Here is a 14,112-nt window from a genome sequence, read left to right on the forward strand (position 1 = left end):
CTGGGACGTGGAAACTAATCCGCTCAAGCAACTCCGGACAGAGTATCTCTCCGTTGACCAGTCTATATAGGAACATCAGATCAAAGATTTTCCTTCTAGACACCAGCGTAGGAAGATTCAAAACAGCTGCCAAGGCGCATACTGGAACATCCGCGTAGCGGTATCCAAGGCGAAGACCCACTAGGCGGATAAACCGAGTTTGTATTGACTGGAGTCTTTCCTGAAGATAGTGTTGGTAGAGAGACCACACTACTGAGCAGTATTCTAAGTGTGATCTGACGAGGTGACAATAGAGGGTTTTCAGTGCCAATGGTGACGAAAAGGTTCGTGAATATCGGGTAATGAGACCCAAGTTCTTATTTGCTTTTGCGCTTATATAGAGTACGTGTTTTTCTGGACTCAAGGAAGCAGTGCACATAACACCCAAGTCCTTAATCTCGAAGACTCTGTCGAGGTTGCATCCATTCAAGCGATAGTTGTGGAAAACAGGAGCCAAAGTCCGGTGAAAAGTCATGATGACACATTTTGAAGTGTTCAGAGCCATAGAGTTCTTGGCACACCATCTATTCACAGCAGAAAGACTATCCTGGAGTTCATAGAAGTCATCGATAGATTTGATGGTTGAATACAGCTTGATGTCGTCGGCGAACAAGAGGTGCTTGACATGAATGACTCTGGAGATGTCGTTAATAAAGATATTGAAGAGTACTGGGCCGAGATGTGAGCCCTGGGGGACGCCAGATGTAGCAGAGATCGATCTTGAGGTACAGGAGGCAAACTTCACCACCAGTTTCCGGCCACAGAGGTAAGACGAAAACCAGTCCAACAATGGGCCGTGGATCCCGTGAGACGACAGTTTAGCAAGAAGGTGAGGGTGGCTGACCCTGTACTTAGGTACACTTACTTAGGTACAAGTACTTAGTACAAGTAGTAAGTAATTAAGTAAGTAGTAAGTAAGTAAGTAGTAAGTAATTATAGTAAGTAGTAAGTACTCAGGTACAAGTACTTAGGTTTACTGTGACAGGGAGGGTAAAAACGCGTTTTTAGTCAAATGTTAAATAGTTTAGTATGAAATAAATGTATTTTCCAAATTTGATCAAAATATTTTCATGAACAAGCAAACTAAAACAATTTTTCTTATTCTCCATAAGAATAACATGGGAATTTTAAATTTAAAATTTTTTGAAATTTTCTCCGTAACTTTTAGGCGCATGACAACGCTTCAATATACTAAATTGTTTGTTTTTTGAGCCCTACACAATTGTTTCGAAATAAATTGCTATATTTTATGTTTTAGGGTAAAAAATGGGAAAACCCAATTTTTACCTCATACAACCCCCCCATAAACTCCCTATTGTTCCTATTGTCCGATCATGCTGGTTCGCGAGCTCATTTGAATAAATGTATGTTTACATGTTTGTACTAAATTCCATCGAAATTGGATCATTTTTGCTCGAATTATCGTGCTAACGGACATAAGTATATAAATTTGAACAGGTGGTGTTTTTGGCCTCTTGGGACCTCAAAATGAAAAATTAAATCGGTCCCGGGTCCAGGTCTTACCATGAGTACTACGGTAATAGCTTATTCCCTATATTGGAAATTCACTAAAATTTAATACACTAATTCGTATTCCTTTAAAAGCTAATTTAAATAGTAAAGGGAATGAGACATTTTTTAATATGTCGGTGGAAAATAAACATATGATATTTAGGAACCCCACTCCCTAAAAATCTTATCCCGATGTTCCCATCAGATGGGTATGCGAACTCATTCAAATTTATTTTAACGATACTCACAGTTTTATGGTGTCAGATGCGTTCACAAGTAAATGCCTACGCTATTTTGCGTTAACTCAAAGAAAACTTAAGCCGTTCCCCCAGTGGTTATTAATATGAACTTCCATGACAAAAACACATTGATGAGTTTTCTGAGTTATGAGGACCACCGTTTAGCTTTAAACGGGCATTGCAGTCTCAAACTGGCACTGAGAGACAGACAAGATTTGAATTTTCCTGTCTTAAAAATAAGTTCCTTGTTACGATTATGTAAATTGCAATTTCAAAAACAGTAAAACAATGTCGATGGCTATACACACACATGTCCCAAAGCATGCAGGCGTTTTGTAGACATCATGCACTTTAAATCGAGGTGCGATAGTTTTCTCATTCGTGCATAATGTTTAGTTACAGCAAAAAACCAGATTTTTGAATGAACGACGGGTAGTGTAACTCAAAACTCAACGCTACCCCCACTGTGTGTGTGTGTGTGTGTGTGTGTGTGTGTGTAGAGATCAGCTGACTCTAGGAAGGGTTCGTCAGTCAGTTTCAGTGTGTGAGAGTGCCGCGGTCCGAGCACATGTGCAGGATTACAAACTGTGCCCGACATCCCTGGATAAGGTGAGAACTTCTGTCAAGTACAGCAATGCTTACTGCTTAGTCATATTTCTTTACTTGCTCACTGAAATCATTAACAATTTTTTTCGGTAAAAAATGTTATTAGTTCAAAATATAATTAGGTAAAATAATATGTATGTTTTCTTTCTTGATTGAAGGATGCAATTAACCCATAATTGTCGTATATTTAATGATCTACGAATACATAGGCAACTAATTAGTTCTTCTCGTCCCTTAAAAATTCCTTGAAATTCGAATTTGTTTAAAGATAAGCTGTTTTGGCTGTCTAAAGGGTTGTGATAGTTTCTTGACTGAATGATAATAATTAAAGATCTAGTCAATCTGTTTTGACCAAGTAAAAAAATAAAAACACTGGAAATCTACCAAATAAAAAAAATAAAAAAGTCTCCAAACTTTATCTTTGGTTCTTATCTTTGGTTCTTGGTTGGTTATCTTTGGTATCTTTAGTTCACGTTAACGGCATTTTCCTATTTTCAGTACCTATTCAAAATCTGCATTAATGGTACATCTTGTTCACGTAAATGGCAAGTTAACTTGTAGTATCCAAACTCACACATATTAGACCTATAGTTGGTTCACATAAATGGGATTGCTATTTGGAGTATTTACAAAAAAGGTGCATCAGCCTAGTTCCAGTGACCCTAATTATTCATTTTGTAAATTATGCTCAATGATATTAATCCGATTGTTCTTCTTATTTTCTCTGTACGGTATTTGTAATGTTCTATTTTAGATGATTCGTTGACTAACATATTTTGCGACTCTTGTTTACCTTTCTTATTATCTCGCAAGAAATGCCATAGCGACCTGTTAACCTATAAAACCCATGTTAAATTTCTAAAAGTTGAAATTCACGTAGGGAAGAGCCCTGTGGTCCGATTTGTACCATTCTAGATTTATACCTTCCCATGGTTGGTTACTATCACTGTGCTAAATCTCATGTAGATAACTTCAGCCGTTCAGGAGGAGTAATTGTAAAACAAAATCAGGAGTAGAGTATGAGTGGTAATGATAATGGTGATGATATCTTCAAAAATAATATCATTTTAGGTCTTCACTTACAAAATAAAGATAGGTTAGGTGACTAAGGCGTTATCAACATTTTAAAATGACATTAAATCAAACTAGTGTGTTTAAATAAAGAAGAACCTATATAAGAAATTTGAGTTCTGACAGTTCGTTCTGTATAATAATATTTAAAATCACATAAAAAACTACGTCAGTTAATCAAAATTTTTAAAGAAACGAAAAACATTATTTTAGATTGCTAAAGATAAGGATTAATTGATTAAGATTGATTATACTGAATTACTGGTTGGTTCACAACTTTTTCATTAGTCCGTTTTAATAATTGAACTTCGTTAGTTAAAAGTTAAAAAAGGTAAGTTAATCAAACAAATATTTACACAAATACTAGCGAATTCCCCATTTAGGGAAAATGAAAATTACTTAATAGATTTAGAACAACATGGTTCTCAAGCAGGGTACATCAACAGTCACAGCAGTTATTGAATTTATTCAAAGTAATAAATGCAGTGGATAAGGGAGGGAAAGTAATTGGAATTTTTCTTGATTTTGATAGTGTATTCCATAAAAAGCTTATGGACACTTTATCAGGGCCGGATTTCCCAATAGGCCCAGTAGGCCCGGGCCTATGGGCGCAAGGTACCAGAAGGCGCACGGCCGAGAGTATTTTTTTATACCTAGGCTATCTAAAAATAAAAATAAATAGTCATAGTTGATAAAAAAAACTCCAAAGCATTGTGATTCTGAAGTTCATAAGAAGAAAGAAATGTTATGAAATTTAAACTATATTTTCAGAATTACGCATCAATTTCGTTACAAAATTGGTAACGAACATTGGTTATACGGGAGTAGGCTGTAGGGATGTTGACGTTGACGAGCGCCCAAGGGGTACTCATCGTAATGCCACTGCACTGCCACTATGCTGGGTCGGGCTCGGCACTACTGATCAGAGTGATAAGGGGCGCATGCGTGCTAGACATGACATTGTTACCACCCTCACATCACAAAACAAAAGTTATGGTAACTAATCTTTTGATTAGTTTACAACTATCTGCAGGATCAAGTTAAATATATCATAAGTTTTTTTTTAATATTAAAACAACAATAATTTATTTACCTTTAAAATTAACGAAAAAAATATTAATCTCAGTTTGCATTCGATTTTAGAAAAAATTCAATACCCTCCAAAGAACCATTAATGCTGTCATTTTCTCCTCAGGCCTAAGGATCGGTACGGTTGGCCGGAATATTGCTCTGTTTTGCTTTGGAAATATAACCTAGATGCAGTACGACCATGGATTAAATATATCTCAAGTCGACTTCTCATAACATTGTTAATTCAAAATTTTTCCATGTGTAGTTCATGTTGGTGACACTGGACGTTAGTTTTGACGTAATTTTGTTTCTATTATTTTAGGGTTAGTTCTATAATGTGTGTTTTAATTTCTTGTAATATAAACAGGACACGACCTATTGTTGATGATTAGATCGTTTTATTTTGGATAAACTAGATTTAAACATAGATAAACATACCCCTTAAATAATAAGAATTGTTTTCAGCTAATCCAAAATAATGACAAATCTACTAAAGGAGTAGGCCTACGTATGTTTAATCTATGGTGTCACGTACTGTATGGAGTTCATGTTTTTGGGCCTGGAATAATTGGAATCAATAGCCATGTTTTTTGCAGGAATGCTCGGTGGGTTCAGTTGTTTTGTTTCAGTCCCACCCCCACGGCCACAAACATGAGCAATTATTAAAAAAAAGCATAAAATTCCTAAAAGTGTTTAAGACGGTATTTTGTTAATGCGAAACAAGTCAATTCTAAAAAAAAAACTTGCAATGATTCCAACGAGGAGTGGTATTCAAGCAATTAACTTAGGCCTATGGGCATGATATAGTTTTTAATAAAGGTTTGAAGGAAAGTAACTGTGACCAGACTAGGGGGCGGAAAATTATTTGGGCCTAGGGGCGCAAAAATGCTAAATCCGGCCCTGCACTTTATCAAAATTAGGTATTCATGGCAAAGAATGAAATTGGTTTAGATCCTACAGTACCTCACTCGCAGGCAACAATATGTTGTGACAGAACATTAAAAATCTGATTATTCAAGTAAATATAATTACATTCGAAAATTCAATTCACATGCAGACAGTCCACCATGGAGGTCCGCAGGGGTCGGTCATGGGTCCCTCTTGTTCCTAATATACTTGATGAGTCTGCTAGACTTTATGCCTCTGGGCTTGTCTGTATGCTGATGATACCAATATTACCGTTAATGGAAATTCAAAAGAAATATTGGAGCATCATCATTTGTCAGTCTCTCCATCATAAAACAATTTTTAGATAGCAAAAACTTTCTTTTAAACCCTAAAAAATCTAACATTGTATAATTTTCTACAAAACAAAACAAAAGCAAAATAAATACAGACATTATCTTAAAATTAAATGAAATGAAATGCTTTATTGTCGTTAAAACTAAGTACAAAGTTCATGACAATCGTCAAAAGAAAAAGAAAAAGAAAACAATCAAGATGGCTCTGGCAACTAAAATAACTAATACGCCTAAAACCTAAAACTCTAAACCAAAGTACTCTTCATGTTTCTACAGGCAAGCCTGGATTAGAGTAGTTTTTAAAACTTGTTTAAATTTTGAAACACACAGGTTTTTTATGGATGCAGGCAAGAAATTGTACATTTTTACACCTTGGTACTCTATTTTGAGTGGCTGTATACTTATGCCTTAGTGTAGACGGATTATCTTTAGATCTAGTACAATAGTTGTGAACATCAGATATCTTTTCAAAGTGAGAAATCTTTTCTTTTACATACAACAAACTTGCCAAAACGTACAAGGATGGAAATGTGAGAATGTTAAGACCCACGAAAAAAGGCATACAGTGTGTTCTTCTATTCACACTACAAATTAACCTCACCGCCTTCTTTTGTAAAGTAAAAAGCAACCTGTTAGCATAAAAACTGTTGGCTCACAGTAAGGTACCATAGGACAAATAGCTATGAATGTGGCCATAATATATACAAATAAGGACATCATCTGAAACAGTGGACATAAGTGCTCTTATCATAAATACGTCTTTTATACTTATAGATTATATTATATTTTTATTATATATTATATATGGACGTAGTTTGAAATAGTTTTTAAGGTTAACCACAGACTGCAGGACTTCCAAAGCAAAACTAGAATTTATATTTTGTTTCAATCAAAAACAACAAATTGTTGTAATAGTTAAATTTATTTACCTTACATCGTATTTTACTACATTATCATGTATTTTTGGTTACAGTTCGGTGTGATGAAGTGAATGTTTGAAAGTGATTATTCACAGTGGAGTTACCTGTTAAATTACCATATTATCATGTAATTTACAGTGTGTATAAAAATTCATTTGTAGTGTTTTCTGTTGATTGGTTAACTTTCATATTTTAACTAAATTTAAAATTAAATGCCACCAGTAAGACGAAGAACTGTGAGTGGCTGGAGGGAACGCAAACGTGACCACATGCATCAACCTCCCAATTTGACGGATACAGAGTGGCAGTACCGCCGTGGTGATACATCCAATCTCGGACAAATGAACGTTAAATGTTTACATTGTGGTGGCTTACATTTCTTTGTTGCCATAAATGAAAGGTTCGATTACCTCATTTGCTGAATTCACCATATACGTTCAGGAACTTATCGGAAACTCCCAATCTTAAAACAGGGCTGTGAGGCTTGGATCCAGAAATTATCTGGATAAAATACGTCAATTCAATTCCGCCTTTGCCATGGTCATCTCTGAAGCACATTTTGACGAGAGGGTCACACAGGGGAACTATAATTTCAAGATCCATGACAAGTTTTACCACCGAGTAGGTAATCTAATTCCTCAAGAAGGTCATGATCCTGAATACGCACAGATCTATAAGTACGACGTTGGCACTGGAACCCAACAGCGCATGTAAAACAGTTAAAACAAAGACTGCAATGAAAAATATGCGGGAAATAGGGTCACAATGCAAACCCATTTTCCCAATCTTATAAAACTGTGGCAGTAATTTGTCGGAACGAGAGCTACGTGGAGTCAAGTTAGATTCTTATGTGCATAGTAAGAGACAAAAGAAGTGACTTCCCTCGCCACAATGATGATACATGTATACACGCTAAAGCTGAAAACGGAGCATCACCTGGCCAAATAAATATTTGTTTATTTATGTTTTATTTTCAAAAACTAATTGTGTTAAACGTGAATCCGTTCTAGATACGTCCCCAACCGGAGACTTTGGTTAAGGGCACGTAATTTCAACACGCCTAAAACAGAACATATCGTTGAAATATTTTAACAGTGCTATAGTACGTGTCGTACTTGGTCATTTCGCTTGCTCCATTAGGTCTGAAAAGCTCACTTTACGGTGTGTGGTTAACATCTACGTTCTCACAGAAGGCACCCGCCTACAGTACTTAAGAGATAACCAAAGCAGTATGATAACGGATTTATATTTAAATATTGTAGGCCTGTCGTAGATTATTTTTATAATTTCTTTTCACATTTCTATAATCAGTCATAGAAATTACTTTAGAGTGACTCTATGATTGAGGTTTTGCTGTTTATGTTTTATGTTCTTTATTATTTTATTACTTTGCTCGATTTCGAGCAACAGGTTATCTAGTTTATTTAAAGCCCAATGATCAGGAACAGCTGGGATAAATGGTACAGTTGCATTCCGGTTCTGAATTAAATGGTGGATGTGAAACCAATTTCTACGGCATTTTCAAAGAACCAACGTTGTCTCGTACGCACCTTGACCCCGTTGCAAAGCACGGGTATATCGGCTAGTAATAAAATATTAATCACTTCAACCAAACATTAATTTGACACGTTGATGGCTACTTAAATAAAAAATATGTACTAATTTTCAATATTTTCATGAAATAAGTTAGAAAGAGTTAACTGTTTGAATGAGTTCTAACAGTTTTTTTAGTTTCTGAAGGATATTATCCAGATACAGTAAATTTGGGGGTGAAAAGCTATAAAACTTTTCAATTCTATTTCTCAATTCTCCTTAATATTCAACAATCAAATAACTAGTGTAGAAATGTTTACTAAAAATAAAAAATGGTAACACCTTTTTATTGACGAGTGAAAAAAATGTCTGAAATCCCAATGTATAATGGTTCAGTTTTTCATATAGGCCTACCGGTAGAGATAACCATTTACATACGTTTTTTACAATGAACGAATTAGTTTGGTAATTAGGTACGTCTTTATTAAATGAAAACCACTACTTATTTAATAGGACCTAATACAAATAATTTAATACATATTTTTAGTAAAGCGGTTATGAAGGGAGGTATCTAGAGCCATGATGGTGAGGGATAGGGAGGGAAGAGATTGTTTTAGCTAACCAATGAGCGCCTGCCAAGGGGAGGGGTTGCCACGGAGACAGACAAAATGGCGGGAACCCTGATAACGATCGTCGACGAGCACATGAATCAGGATTGCATATGTACGATTGTAGGGTAGCCTATTTTATTTTGTGTAAGTTCCCTAAAATTATACCATGTTGGAGTTTACTACGTTCAAGTGTACGGTCTTAAGATCTAAAAACAATATGACTACTAAATTGTGATGGATTCTAATGATAGTGTAATTTACCTAATACATTAAATCTTCATTCATTATATGATTGAGACACTTTCCTTTATCTGTTAATAAAACATCAGTCAACATTTAACACCAACACTAACAGCAGTCCACACATCTTACCTTACGCACATCATACAATTTGGAAATAACCAAACGATAAAACTTGATTTTCAACATCCTCTTTTATACAGTGGAATGCATTGTTTAACAACCTTACTCATCAACTTAAGCTAGATACTGGTTTACTCAAATTCAGCAAACATCTGAAAAGCATGTTGGCAACAGAGATCGTGATTCTTTCGTTGAATCTAGTCAGTTGCATTTCTTTTATATTCAACCAAACAGTCCAATTATTTCAGTAAGTTAATTGTTTTTTGTAGGCTACTTATTACTTAAAACAAGAGATTTAGATTTCATTATATTGTGTAGCTCGATTTTTTTTTTCAATACTATATATTTTGGAATTTTGGAATTCATACTCATAACTAATCAAACTTTATTTCAATTTAAAAAAAAAAATGTTAACGATCATAAACCTAACTCAACCAAATTACACAAGAATGTATTTATACTAACTAGAGATCATCCAGTGTTAAAAAATCAAATACTATGTAATGTACAGACTTCTCTATTTTCACCCCACTCTGTAAATAAAACATGTGATTAGAGAATTTCTTCCATTTCTTTTGATTTTCTGTTTATATTCTATTGTCATTTCGTCACCAGCATGGCAACCAATTAGGCCTATGTTAACTTTTTTACAATCTTAAATTCATTTTTGTGTTTATTTTTTAGTCTGTTTTAATTCATATAGGTGTTCTGTACATCTACAGGAACATGTCTTTCTAACGGTATGCGTGCATTTTCCCTGCGATGCACACGAGTTGAGAAAAAAGGTTTTGAAGAAACGTGCTTGCATATTAATTAATATATAGATATAGATATAGATCGAAGTTTTGAAATATAAAATTCTGGACCCTGATGCCATTTGTGATTGGGTTATCAATTAATTATGCTATTTAACCAAATGGCAACGTTAGATATTAGCAATGCCAGGGCAGGGTTTGGAAAATGGACATTCTCATACTTAAAACACAAAAAAATACGAAAAGTGTGTATGGTATAAAATACATAATACCCCCGCCGCAGCAAACCTGCAGACTTAGCGAATTTCCATTTGCCTGATTGGATTTAAACTAAAATGTCTCCTTCAAAATATCACATTTATTCCTTATATAAACAGAATTAGTTTAATGAGTACTTAGGTTTGCTGCAACAGGGAGGGTAAACAAGTTTTTTTATGTAGAATATTAAAAGGTACTGTGGTTTAGTAAGAAATTAATGTATTTTCCAACTTTTATCAAAATATGTTCATAAACAAGGAAACTACAACAGTTGACTTATTCTCCATAAGAATAACATGGGAATTTTAAAATTACAATTTTTTTGAATTTTCTCCGTAACAATTAGGTGCATAATAATGCTTCAATATACTAAATTATTTGTTTTTTTAAGCTCTAAAAATGGTTTAAAAAGAAATTGTGAAATTTTGTGTTTTTAGGGTCAAAAATGGGAAAAACCTATTTTTACCCCATAAAACCCCCCATAAACCTCTGTTCCCATAGTCCGATCATGCTGATTCGCGAACTCATTCAAGTTTATCCCGCCTTACACCTTCAAACCAAATTTTATCAAAATCGGACAAAAATTACTCAAGTTATCGTGCGGATGGACACACACATATATATATATATATATATAGATATATAAAAATTTGAACGAATGGTGTTTTTGGCCTCTGGGGACATCAAAATGAAAAAGTAAATCGGTCCCGGGCTTAGGTCTTACCATGAGACCTACGGTAATAGCTACTTCCCTATAGGGAAATTCGCTAAAAGCACACAAAGATATCTGAAAAACAGTAGTTTGTATGTAATTATCTCCTTGTAAAATATATGGTTATGCTGCTTGCTGTCAATGACCTGTGTAATACAATATGATCGTTTGCACACCAAGAGAAAAACACTGGCTGGTATAATTGTAAATGAGGTTGCTTTATTATTTTTTTAAATTTATTTTACTGCATAACGGCCAAGAGCCAATTTAAAATAAATAACTTATACAAAGATGACGTATTCTAAATTATTTAGTAAATATGAATTATTCGTTGAGATTGACATACAACAACGAATATAACCAATAAACTTACGACGATTAACAAAATAACCTTAAAATAAACTGGATAGTAATGACATTTTGTTGGCATTTTATAAGAGCACAAAAATAGTTGCTTTTCAAGTCAAGAGGTCATGTAGTGACTTTTGTGCAAATGTTGTAGGCCAGAATATACATCCGCAGAGAACAGAGTAAAGTCAAGAATAACCAATTACAAAAGGAATGGATTTTTTTCAGCGATATTTGGATCAGCACTTTTCATCCAAGATTTATAAAATAAAGTTTGACTTCGCAGAGCTCAACATTTGCGTTGGATTTTAGATTATATGTACACAAATACCCCCACCGCAGCAAACCTGCATACTAAGCGAATTTCCATCTACCTGGCTGAAATTACAGTAGGCAAATTATTCCCTTAAAATTGTCAGATTTATTTTCTATTTAAATATCATTAACTTTAAAGAGTACTTAGGTTTGCTGCTACAAGGAAGGAAATAGGTGGATTTTTATTGAAATATTGATAGCTTAGTATGAAGTAAACAACATTTCAACATTTCATTAAAATATGTCCATTGACAAGCAAGCTACAACAGTTAATTTATTCTCCATAAAAATAACATGGTAATTTTAAATTTACACTTTTTTGGGATTTTTCCGTAACCGCTAGGCATACAACAATGCTTCAATATACTAAGTAATTTGTTTTTTGAGCTCTACAAAATTGTTTGGAAAGGAATTGCAAATTTTTTTTGAAAATAATTGATTAGAAAGATAAACAGAGACTAAAGAAACCTCCCCCCCCCCTCCAGTGCTAAGGTACGAATGTCAAAGTATTTTTGCGTTAAGCAGATACATGCCATAGGATACGCCGAGTAGGTCTATGTCTAGCTTTGAAGGAGGTATGCAATGCAGGAGAGTTGGTTTAAAACATCTTTTATATAGGAATATGCGACGGCGCAACACAATACAATACAGATACGCAGATGTGCGGCGGGCTGCTGCAAGCGCCGCGCCGTGTCAGACAGTACTACTGCTAATATATAAACAGTTATTATTACGAGAACTGATATTTCACTCAAGTACTTTGATAAAAACAAAAGATTGCCATAAGTAGTCATTTATTTTGGGCATTTATTGCTCGTCTTCATTTTCTACACATATCAGGTAGTTTTTGTAAATGGATTCAGAAATTTTCCTTAATATTACACTCTTGTCCTTAATATTACACTCCTTAAAATACGAATTGTGTATTTTCTTGTAAAAAGAAAATAAAAACTCTTTTAGGCTTACTACCTGGGGAAATTTGTATACCTCAAATCGTTGCGAACATGCTGATCAATACAACACGACGATAAAGTGTGTTGCCAACATGATACTATCATCAAAAAGATTTCAAATTTTACATTAGGTGGGGAAGTATAGAACGCGCTGTTTAAACTCTGTGGTAAGCCATGTTTTGTTAAGAATGTTTTGTTGATAATAACCAATATACATAAACATTAATTTAACAATATGCTTTATTAGTTCACAACAGCTTTTTAAAATTGTTTGTTTTAACTCTCATTTACATAAGATCAATATTACTCGTATATTTTTGCTATAAAACACCCGTAGTAGCCATCATAGTCAACATTGGCACACTCAAACGTTTCCACATGAAACAAGCATTAATTAAATAGGGTTTAAACCTCACAATAGAATAAGAAGTTTAATTGCACTGTTTAAATCAAACTAGTGGTCGTACAGTGGTTGAAAGTTCGACCAAAAATATGTAATGTACACGCATTGACTATTGGCATATTGACTATTGTTTTACTTAGGCTATTATGGATACTGAAGTAGACATCCCATCTATATGGACCAGCCGTTGCCATTTTATTAGATCTATATATATAACTAGCTGTTTGCCCGTTCTACGTACGGGAATCTTGTAGTAAGTTGAAACCAGAACTTCAGAAAAGGAGTTGGTTTAAACTTTCTTTTTATGTAAATAATTAGAGAGTGAGACCCTGGGGTCCTTTAAAGTTTCGTATTCCTCCATAAGATTAACATAGGAAACACACATTGTTTTGAAGATCCAGCTGTTGTCAGAAATTAAATATTAATAATTAATTGGTCTCCATGGAAGTATGAGAAAATTCACAATGTTTACATTTGCTTTGACATTTAAATGTAAACAACCAGAACTGTCAAATGCATATTTCACAATTTCAGACAGCTGATATAAAAAATAAAACAATTATGCGGTAGGTTTATTTAATCTTAAAGTTTATGATGGATTATTTATTACTAGTGTAAGTGTTGCTCGAAATCGAGCAATTGCAAGGAAGTAAAGTAGTTTTTTACTAGGGTTGCTTTCAGAGAGGTGAAACCCAGTTGAGCGGAGCAAACGTGATTTGATATTTGTATAGTTTTGCTATGGTCAAAGGTCCAAATCCAAATGTTCTTTTCATTTGGTTTTTATGTAGTAATTTGCTAGAATCATTGACTTTATACAAAGTCAATGCTAGAATACTGTAGATGACCATAATTCAATCATTTTTGAAATCGTTTCACTGTTTAACCAACTATTCCAAAAGATAAAAATGATATGGTGCAACACAAATAAACAACCCGATCACCTATCTAACCTACACTCACCTTACACCACCTACACCTACACCTTACCTTCCTAATCTAACCTTACTTCAAAACACTTAATGTAGTCACGAATACTCATAAACCCTGACCTACCTTCCCCACATGCCTAAATTAGATCAGTGTTCAATCTGCGTTTTATTGAAAGTGTAATAACTTACTGCACCGTCGATGTAATTCAACATAATATAACCTGTGAGGTATT

At 34.3% G+C, this 14,112-nt stretch overlaps 1 protein-coding gene across 1 annotated transcript in view; it reads left to right on the plus strand.

Moving 5' to 3' along the window:
- The first annotated feature begins 2,334 nt into the window (after positions 1-2,334).
- LOC129005637 (protein glass) overlaps positions 2,335-14,112 on the plus strand; it is a 95,094-nt gene continuing 83,316 nt past the window's right edge. The window contains exon 1 of the mRNA XM_054434599.1: positions 2,335-2,399. The gene's annotated coding sequence lies outside the window, so the exon portion shown is untranslated. The remainder of the gene's footprint in view (positions 2,400-14,112) is intronic.

Source organism: Macrosteles quadrilineatus, unplaced genomic scaffold, assembly GCF_028750875.1.
Source record: "Macrosteles quadrilineatus isolate MER2022 unplaced genomic scaffold, UCM_ALF_1.0 Scaffold_1__1_contigs__length_201487025, whole genome shotgun sequence".
Classification (NCBI taxonomy): domain Eukaryota; kingdom Metazoa; phylum Arthropoda; class Insecta; order Hemiptera; family Cicadellidae; genus Macrosteles; species Macrosteles quadrilineatus.